The sequence below is a fragment of the Panthera onca genome, chromosome D2, assembly GCF_046562875.1.
Source record: "Panthera onca isolate mPanOnc1 chromosome D2, mPanOnc1 haplotype 2, whole genome shotgun sequence".
In the NCBI taxonomy this organism is placed as follows: Eukaryota; Metazoa; Chordata; class Mammalia; order Carnivora; family Felidae; genus Panthera; species Panthera onca.
In genome coordinates, this window is record NC_138349.1 from 45,029,631 (window position 1) to 45,041,165 (window position 11,535).

Below are 11,535 nucleotides of genomic sequence, written 5' to 3' on the forward strand. Positions count from 1 at the left end.
CACCCAGGTTAATCCCAGTGTTCTGAATCGAGTGAAATTGGGTGGATAATTACACCATTAATTTAGAGATAGGATACAGAAAGAGATACAGATGTGGAGGAAGTAGGTAAATAAAAGTTAGTATTGAGACAGGGACACTGAAAGACTCCATGAAAATCTGTTTTTGCTCCTTTTTCTGCTTTTATTCTTGCTAGGACCTGCACCCTCACCCCACTTTACACATGCTTCATAATGTCCTTCTTGTAAGGGGCAAGGAGTTAATGGTTTCTTCAGATAATATCTAAGGAAGGACCAGGTGAGAAAGACTGGAGAAAGCTATCATATGCATATTCCAGACCGTTGGCACTAGACATCCAGACATCAAGGCTCCCTGGCTCCAAGTAATAACACCTGGGCCCTTTTCTTTGTTCTAACCGGTTTCTGGATGCCTGAGGGGACATGTATACCAGACCATCATCCCCAAGACCTGGAACAAAGATGAGACTCATATTCCTTTCCTTTCGGAGTCTCTTAGACACTCTGTCTATATCTGCTCTCTGTATCTTCCATAAACACTGCTCTCACTTCCTGCTGGTTCACATTTGATTTCCATCCTATGAAAGCCAAGGATCTTCTTGGCTGGTTCTGCAGGACCCCCTCTCCCTCTAGGTCCCTGCACATGGCCTGCTGGCATTAATATGAGGTGTTAAATTGTAAGTTCTCTGCTTCTAAGGCCTCGGAGCATAGGACAGAAAACAGAAAAAGACATGAATCATGACTCCTAATGCTGAATGCCCACCACAATGTTTATTAAAGGCTGCTGACTTGTTCCTTATCCTCCACCTGCTGGCTAAGTGGAAAGTGCTGGGTTATAGATGAGCAAAATCAGCACCAAGGACTAAAGAAAGTTATTTTATTTCTGTTTAGTTAAAATAAATTCCCTTACCTTGCCCCACTAAGCTTTTCCATCAGGAGATATGGGGTTGATGAAAGAGAGTTGAAAGGGGAGTTTGTGAGGGCTTTCCTTCTGTCCTCCCCAATGGGATCTTATGTCCTCACTGTTTCTCCCAACAAATGGAAGGTGCTCCTCCCCTCCTTGTTTTTCCTTGCATTTAAAATTTGCCGTGTCAGAGATTCCTGGAATCTCTGAGACCTGGATAAACCCAAGAATATAGCTGTGAGTGTCAGTTAGCTCATTTGCACCCTTCAAGACATTGCCAGGTAGTGAGGGAGTCACCAGAAATATGCATGAGCAAGATACTCAGATGGGCACCAACAGACCATGGTGTGCGCTACACAACAGAGACAGTATCTGACTCTGTCTGAGTGAGAGACCAAACAGTGCCAACCTCAACTGAAGAAAAATGAAGTTATAGCCAAGAAGAAACTGCTCCCTCCTCTGGGTCTTGCTGAAGGCACTACTTGGGAGCTGGTACATTGACCAGAGTAGAGTGGAAGAATAGAAAGCAGGCCACACCTGTTTCCTCTTGTTTTACATAATGTTTCTAAGCCAGATGGGGCCCCGGAAGAGGAGAAAGGGCTTTGAACTACAAGGCAACTGATTGTGAGAAGTCCTAAATCTGACTGATGAATTGTCAGACTGTCCTGAGCTTGCCAGAATGGAATAAACAAAGCTATGCACTTTAGGCTGACTGGGGGCTCACAGGCAACATTGATACTAGAATAAGCAAAAAGTGTAGTTCATTTTTGTACTTATTTTACTGGGAATTTTTCAATGTATACCCCTAACAGAGATGCAACCAAATGCTGTATGTGGATGTCAAAAGAGCAAGTTCGTTAATGGATAGTATCTGTTAAGGGGTGGAACGTTGGAGGACTCTTGAGAATAATCTCACACTTTCTGGTCAGATTGCAAAGAAGACACTAAGACTCAAATGATAGTGGCTTAAGAAAACATAGGAAGGTAACAAGCATACTCAATGGGGACATGTCACAGAATCCAAGGGTAGAAGTATAGCTGTGTCACAGTGACTCAAGTCAAACACTGGAAAGTCACAAAACATGTAAACTGGTGGTTCCCATAACCTCCTCCTCAGGTTTGATTAATTTGCTAGAGTGGCTTATGGAACTCAGGAAAACAGTTTACTTACTGTATTACTGACTTATTGTAAAAGGATGTAATCAGGGACAGCTAGACTGAAGAGATGCATAGGGCAAGGAATTAGAGTAGGAGCATGGAACTTCCATGCTTTCTCTGGATGTACTTCCCTTTCAGCACGTCCACGTGTTCACCAGCTGGGAAGCTTCCTAAACTCTGTCCTTTTGGTTTTTATGGAAGCTTCATTACATAGCACGATTGATTAAATCATTGGCCATAGCTGGTAGGTTCAACCTCCAGCCCCTGTACCCTCCCCTGGAGGACAGGGGTGGGAGGGTTAGGCTGAAAATTTTAACCCTTTCTTAAAACCAACATGGTTCTCCTGGCAACCAGTCCACATGCTTAGTTATCTAGGGGCTTTCCAAAAACCACCTCATTAACATGAACTCAGGTGTAGTTGGAAGGGGCTTGTTATGAACACCAAAAGTCACCCCTTCACCTTTTTTGTTTTTATCACTTAGGAAATTCCAAGGGTTTTAGGAACTATGTGCCACCAAATATATATTTCTTGTTACAAATCACAATTCACAACAATCCTAACATAAAGGGGTTATATCAAGAAATCTATAATGTGGCAAGTCTTCTTAATTTTGCTTGAAGTGGTAAATATTAAGTTTGAGTCAACTGTGAAAGTTCGGTATGTATATATTGTAAACCCTAGAGCAACCACACCAAAACAAAAATAAAAATAAAACCAAAACAATACCAACAAATCATACAAGGATATATAACTGAAGAAACAAGAAATAAATTAATATGGAATGCCAAAATAGAGTCAATATTTCAAACGAAGTCAAGGAAGGGGTAACAGGAAAAAAAAAGAGGGACAAACAGCGAATAAAAAAAAAAATGATAGATCTAAATACAACCATATCAATTATTAACCTGGATATAAATGGTCTAAATACAGTAATTGAATATACAGATTTTTATATTGGATTTTAAAGAAATAACTACATGCCATGTAGAAGGAACCTATTTTAAATAAAATAATGTAGATTAGACATAAAGTGATGGGAAAAGAAATACCTTGCAAACGTTAAGCAAAAGAAAGCTGAAGTAACTTTTAATTTTAGACCAAGTAGACTTCCGAATAAAGAAAATTACCAGGGATAAAGAAAGAGATTACATAATGATGAAAGGTTAAATTCATCAAAAAGGCATAAGTGTTCTCAATGTGTGTGCCCCTATTACAAAACAGAGATTCAAAAATACATGCAGCAAAAAGTGATATGGAAAGACAAATCCTCAGTTATACATAGAAACATCAAGTCTTCCCCTTCAGTAAATGACAGAAGACACAGACAGAGAATCAAGAGAAGTTATGGGAGACCCGCACAACTCTAAAATCAATTTAATCTAATTGATACTGATAGAACACTCCACCCAAGAATAGCAGAATACACATTCCTCTCAAGCGTACAAGGAAGATTCACCAAGATATGAACCATGTTCTAAGCCATAAAATAAACCCTAACAAAGTTAGATGAGTTAAAATCATATAAAGTATATTCTGTGACCATAATGGACTTCAGTGAGGAACAGGAACAGAAGTGTATATGGAAAATATTCAAGTATTTGAAAATTAAATAATACATCTCTAAATAATTCAGGAATCAAAGAATAGTTCTCAAAGAACTATAAAAAAATATTTTTTTAACTGAATTAAAATAAAAATACAACATAGAAAATTTGTGTGATGCAGGGGTGCCCGGCTGGCTCAGTCAGAAGAACATGTGACTCTTGATGTTGGGGTTCTCAGTTTGAGCCCCGAGTTGGGTGTGGAGATTACTTTAAAATAAATAAGTGAATAGATAGATAGATAAATAGATAAATATATAAATAAAATCTTTAAAAAAAGAAAATTTGTGTGATGCAGCTGAAGCAATACTTCAGAGAGTTTTATAGCACTGAGTACTTATATTAGAAGAGAAGAAATGTCTCAAATTCATAATCAAAGCTCCCACTTTAAGAAATTAGTAAGAGATGATTAATTAAACTCCCCCCAAAACAGAGAGAAGGCAACTGTAAAGAGCAGAAATCAGTGACATTGAAACTAGAAAGGAATAGAGAAAATTGATAAAATAAGAAGTTGATTTTTCAAAAAGATCAATAAAATTGATAAAGCATTATCCAGACTGTCCAAGAAACAAGAAAAAAGAGTAGTCCCAAATTATCATTATCATAAATAAAAATGGGGATTTTGAAGATGTTAAAGAGATAATAAGGGAAAACTACAGACAACATACGCCTAAACATTTTCATGAGCAACATACCCAAATATGATATGTTGCCTCCAAATTTCAGAGGCCCACCAAGTGTTGTGCTTCTTTGTGATGGGTAGTAGAAGGTGCAGTAACTTGTCTTTCATTCTAGAGTGGGTATCTGACAAGTCCTAGTCAACCTCTGAGACTCGTAGAAATGACCAATATGGCAGCCACTGTACTCTGGCAGGTTTTATTTCTTATTCTCTGGCATCCACATATCTTACTAAGGCATCTTGGGTACTTGCTCCTCTCTGTTCACCAGGTTCAATGACCTAGTGCTGCCCAATAGAAATATACTGTGTTTTTTTAAATTCTTTTTTTATTTGAGACAGAGAGGGAGAGAGACAGAGCGAGCCAGGGAAAGGGGCAGAAGGAGACAGAGAATCCCAAGCAAGCTTCACACTCAGCATGGAGCCTGACATGGGGCTTGATCCCATGACCCCGGGATCATGACCTGAGCCGAAATCAAGAGTCAGATGTTCAACCAACTAAGGCACCCAGGCACCCCTAGAAACATACTATGAACCGCATATGTTATTGTAATTTTTCTAGTAGCCACATTAAAAAAGTAAAAAGAGACAGGTAAAATTAATTTTTATAACCTTATTTAACCAAACATACCCAAAATATCATTTCAACATACAGAATGCAAAATTATCAATGAGATATTTTACATTTTTTTGTACTAAGTCTTTGAAATCTAGTGTGTATTTTATACTTACAGCATATCTCCATTCAGAACAGCCACATTTCAAGTCCTCAACCACAAGTGGCTAATAGTTACCATATTGGACAGTGCAGCTCTGGAGTATACTACACCCAAGCAGTCAAGTTGTCATAGTACTGAGTTAAGTCAGAGATGGACTAATCACTCTACCATGAAAGGCAAATTTTGTTTGATGATCTTTATTGATGGGAATAGAAAAGGAAACATTTCCTACAGTAACTGTAACATACCAGATACCAGCGTGTTTGGTGTTTGCTCTAGTAAAGATATCATATTTGGTGGAGCTAGACAGTGTAATAAAAAGAAATAAATCAGAGAAAGACAAATACCATATGATTTCACTCGTGTGTGGAATTTAAGAAACAACAAATAAGCAAAGGGGAAAAAAAGGGAGATGCAAACCAAGAAACAGACTCTTAACTACAGAAAACAAACTAATGGTTACCAGAGGGGAGATGGATGGGGGGGGTTAAGGGAAACAGGTGATGGGAATTAAAGAGTGCACTTGTCATGATGAACCCTGGGTGATATATAGAATTGTTGAATCACTATATTGTACTCATGAAACTAATATAACATTGTACGTTGGCTATACAGGGACTAAATTTTTTTTAAAAGATACTATATTTGGAACTTCAGTTGCACTTGACATCACCACCTGATTAAATTTATGATAATTAACAGTCATCTCCAAGACCCAGAATACTGTTACACCAGCCATCTTGGCAGGTTAAATAGAAATGTGAAGAAATTACCACATTTCCATCTTTCTATTTTATTTACTTTTTAAGCTTTATTTTTTAATTTATTTTGAGAGAGAGAGATAGAGATCAACCAGGGGAGGGCAGAGAGAGAGGGAGACAGAATCCCAAGCAGGCTCCACACTGTCAGCAGAGAGCCCGTTGTGGGGCTCAAACTCACGAACTCTGGGATCATGACCTGAGCTGAAGTCAAGAGTTGGACACTTAACCAACTGAGCCACCCAGGCTCCCCAACCACACTTCCATGTTTCAAGTCTTTGAAAGTGACATTAATCTTTGCAGTTCTGTGGGAATGCATATTGCTTTGTGTTTACTATTTTGGCAAGGAGTATTCCAGAGGTTTCCACTTGACCCTTCCTTCCATAATTTGCATGATCAGAAAAGCAATGTGGAGATTCTTCTGGTTATAAGTAATCTCTTCACTGTATGTTCTGGCCATAGAATGTATCTATAGATGCATTGGACTCACAGAGAGACAGACTCCTGACCTCCATAAGTCTTCATGCTTAACAGTGGATGACAACAATGTTGTGATTCTTCAAGGATTAGTGACACTTCAGGGGCATTATAATAACCCTCAGAAGGGCTGGGCATTTTTGTTTCTATACTAAATGGTCATAGATAGTTCCAAAGAAGACTTGGAAGGAGAGTCATAGTCCATGCTTATGGCTATATTTCAAGATGCTTCTTTAGAGGGACCCAGTCTCCATCTCAAGCAAAGATTTTGAATCTGTTTACTGGTTTTAGTTTGGAAACTACATAAGAAGCCATGAATCTTCACTATGGCAACTTAAATCTGGTGTCTGCTTATCAGACCAAGAAATTTTCTATTTATATATTATGGAACAGCACTTCATTAGGCTACTTATTTATCTCATTTCCAAGGACTGGGTGGTCCATTTAGTTAGTCATATTTGCCCATGGGGCAAAATACTCTGAGTACTACTCTGTCTTTGGGATTTATTATAGTAATCATTCCCATCTTTACCTATTCATTTATTGTTAAGGATCAAAATCTGCCCTCTAGTGCACTGGGATCTCATTATTCCCATTGAGACCAGGGAGCGCAATTCCATGTTGGCATCTCGAAATTGTCATCTTCAACCTGCAGAGGTCAGCCACCTGGAAACTGTAAGGATGTTGGTTATCCTGTTACCAATACATGCTCAGTGAGTATGGCTAAAGGGTGGTCCAGCAGTTGCACATAATGGATATACTCCAGTGTTCTTTTTCCCCTGAGTCTTCAGAGTAGTGTTTATAGTAGTCTTTATAGTAGTGTTTCTCAAAGTGTAGTCTCAGGTCTCAGGGCTGGTAGCAGTGGCATCAACCATCAGTTCATTAAAAATGCAAATTAAAGGCCACTCTCAACCTACTGTACCAGAATTTCCAGGTCTCAGGTTCAGGAAACCGTTTAACCAGATATCCATGGGATATTGATGTATGTTAAAATTTAAAAATCACTGTTCTACAGTATGCCAGAGAAATTTTGGCATCTCATACTTATAGACTATAGGCTGTTGTTGAGTCTAAGCTTAAGTCAACCAACTAGAAGCCTATACAGCCACTTTCATAAGCTTACACTAACACATTTAAACCCCGAATTCCAGGTAAGTGCATCCATATTGAAAATCAAATAATGTATTTTATTTTCGATAGTGTAATACCTGTGACGACTACTTCCATGCATGCTAACTGGACTCCTGATGATACCATTGGTGAGATCCCATCACTCCTTTGGTATGTAATATGTCTCTCTAGGAGCAGGATTTATACTGCTCTGTCTGGACTAACTCTAACTCTTAGGACAAGAGCCAATGAGGGATGGCATGGTTGATGAGGTTCTGTATCTCTAGTGAGTCAAGTGCTTTCAGTATAGTTGTTGAATCTCATTTTTTTTTAAGTGGTGCAAAGGCTGGTTTTAGATGAGGGTCAGGTATTTGTGTGTGTGTGTGTGAGTGTGTGTGTGTGTGTGTGTGTGTGTGTGTGTGTGTGTGTGTGTGTTTGTGGCTACTGCTACCAGTGAAAAAGATTAAGGGGCACTTGGAGTTCAAAATTCTCAGTCTCATTAGTATCTGGCCCAATGTTGCCACACCATTCTCTCTGCACCAATGCCCTTACTTGGCAGATTTTTTCAACTAATACATGCTGCTACTTCATAATCCTTCCAATCAGTCCCTGGGTTTGATCCTCAACTACATCTGTTCTGTGGTTATAGGAGATTGGAGATTCCTTTCATAGTGGTATTTTGATTTTACATCTATTACTTGAATTTGGATTTCGAAGTTTCAGTGTCCCCTTTTCTGTGTAGGATGGTCAGAAATAACCAGCTGCCCCCACAATATTTATAATGACCTCACTTACCTTAACAAATAAATGCCAAATTTTTGTCTTAACAACTAAATGCCATAACTATCTCTCAACTCCTGTCCCTGGACTCATACTCCATCCCTTGCCACTACCAGTGATAATTTGAACAATTGTGATGTCACCTTATGACTGAAAAAGAGGTTATCTGTGCTTTCATCAAATATGTGAGCCATTTCAGAATCATGTTTTGAGAGTCTGTCTCCTGGGTACCACTTACTGTGTTAGCATCCAGTAGGAGACAGATGGCACATTAAAGAGACAATTGAAGAGAGTCTAATGAAGTCACTATTTGCAAATGTGTGTACTGGGATAACATACACATGGGGATAGTAAAGCACGCTGGAATTAGCAGCATGGGAAGCTGTTATCACCTTGGGTCTGGAGGGATAAGGGGGAGGAAATGGCCATAGTGGATGGGGCAAGAATTGCTGGTATAGGAGAGGGATCACCAAACAGGAGGTGTGACTACCATTAAACCCATAGCGTGGTGGGGCAGGAGCCAGGGGGATAAATTCTCCAACCTCCCACCCTCTGATCACCTGCTGGTGCCTCCCAATGGCTGAACCCAGCTCTAAGCCAGAGGGAGCTGGGACAATGCAGTCCCAGATGTTAGCCTTCCAGGGCTCATGGTGGGGTGGAAAAGTGTGGAGAATGGGTCTTGACTTTCTCATTTGTTATAGGCTGACTTGTGTCCCCCCAAAATCATATGTTGAAGCTCTAACCCCTGAATGTGACTGTATTTAGAGATAGAGCCTTTATGGAGGTTAAGTTAAATGAGGTCATAAGTGTGTGGCCTTAACCTGATAGCACTAATGTCCTTAAAAGAAGAGGAATAGACACTTTTATTCATTCTCATCTGAAGACAAGGTGGGGAGGCAGCTGTCTGTAAGCCGGGAAGAGAGGTCTCACCTAACACCAGGCCTGCTGGCTCCTTATCTTGGACTTCCAGCCTCCAGAACTGTAAGAAAGTCAATGTCTGTTGTTTATGTCCTCCACTCTGTGGTAGTTTGTAATTGTAGCCCGATCAGCCAAACACATCACCTACAGGATGCAGATTGTAACGTGTCTCATGGGGTTCCTGCGAGGACTGAGTGATGTAACATGAAGTTTCTGAGCTGAATGGATGCATGATGGCTCTTTACTATTTTTATTATTGGTATTAAGAGTTAAACACTGAGAGTCTCACTTTATGATTTTTAGATGCCACTCTGTATGGTTTTTATTGAGCTTAAGTTATCTTCCTTGAGGTGAACCAAATAGGTCTTCATACATTACATATACTATGTGGTTTAGGATACCTTTTTACATTCTATTTACAATCTGCTTTTTAAAATGTATTGCTCTCTTCCTCCCACCTCTGTAGCATGTTGGATTAGTGTCTCATTTTAGTAGTTTATAATGTCTTTTTTACTGGTTTATAACAGATGGTTCTGAGCTCATTACTCTATAAATATAGATTATATATATATTTTTTTCTGTGTGAATTACTTTGTATTAGTCCCTGATGAAGCTCACCTGCCATGTCTGAAACTGTTCTTGTCAAATAGCAGACCCAACAATATTTTAATTTTTACCTTCTGTGTTTTACATTTTGCCTTGCTTGTCTTTTTAGTGCATAAATGCTTGTGGGCAGAAAGCACTCATTTTATATGTCAGTTTCAAGCATCAAACACACTGATAGTTTTGAAAAAACAATGAAAAGACTTTCAGGTAAAAAAAAATCCTATTTTAGGACTTATTTAGGTTTACTGAAATGGTGGAATACTTGTTATAAAGCACTATAATCCAAATATTTCAGTACTGGGCTATATGATAAGAAACCCACATGTGTGATGCCCACATAGATCTTTTACAAAAGGATAACTATGGTGAGATAGTTTGTTAGCTTAAGATTATATATATATATATATATATATATATATATATATATAATATATGTATAATATATATGTATTATATATATGTATAATATATATGTATTATATATGTATTATATATATGTATTATATATGTATAATACATATATATTAAAGTTTTTTAAATGTTTATGTATTTATTTTGAGAGACAGCAAGTGCGTGGAGGAGTGAGGGAGGGGCAGAGAGAGAGGGAGAGAGAGAATCCCACCCTACACGGGGTTCAATCTCACATTTGTGAGATCATGACCTGAGCCAAAATCAAGAGTTGGACCCTTAACTGAGTCACCCAGGTGCCCCAAGATTATACTCTTTTAACAATAATACAGAAAGTAGGCCAAAAGAATAGTTTAAAAAATTTTTTAATGTTTTTATTTATTTTTGAGACAGAGCATGAGCAGGGGAGGGGCAGAGAGAGAGGGAGACACAGAATCTGAAGCAGGCTCCAGCCTCTGAGCTGTCAGCACAGAACCCAACGTGGGGCTCGAACTCACAGACTCTGAGATCATGACCTGAGCTGAAGTCGGATGCTTAACTGATTGAGCCACCCAGGCGCCCCAAGAATAGTTTAATAACAGCTATGGCTTATTGAATTCTACTGTGGGCAGACATTACTAGTTGCTGGTCCTTTATATATTTATTTTATTGTGTACTCTTGTAAGATGCTATCAGAGGCTTGCCCCTGCCCTTTCCCCTGTTATCCTACCTCTAGAAGAATTTAAATCATTTGATTCGATTTAACCAGGGGATGAAGTTTTTCAGAAGAGTGTGTAGGAGGGTGAAAATGGCAAACAAATTAAGAGTTTTCAAGTGAGAGATTGTAATCATGGACCACAGGATCTAGGCTGGGTCAGAACAGATATGAGAGAAAAATGAGAGACACTAAGAAAGTGGTATGGTTAATGGCTTGGAAGTTTTTGAATTTGAATAATGGTTAGAGTTGGCAATTTCACTGAAATGAGATTGTAGTAAAAAAGATTAGAAACTCAGATTTTGGAGGAAAGTGGGTTATTGGTAATGGCAAGTTCATGAGTATGAGCATGGGACAGGTGACTGAGGTGTGGTAGAAAAAAAGATGATTAAAGTGATAAGGAGCTGAGAGGTCCAGATGTTGGATGGATCTTCCAATGGATGAAGATGCCCCAAGAATGGTGATAGGACTAGGGGTGGAAGGGAAGGTGGTGTGGTAAGCACAAGAATGGCTCCCTGAAACACCCATGCTCTAATCTCTGGAGTTGTGAGCACATGTGCCACATTATGTGCCAAAAGAGACTTTGCATATATGAGTAAGTGAAAGATCTTCACATGGGGATCTTGGATTACAGAGTGAGGGACAATTTAATCACAAGCGTCCTTATAAGAGTCAGACAATAGGATCAGGAGATGTGATGATGGAGGCAG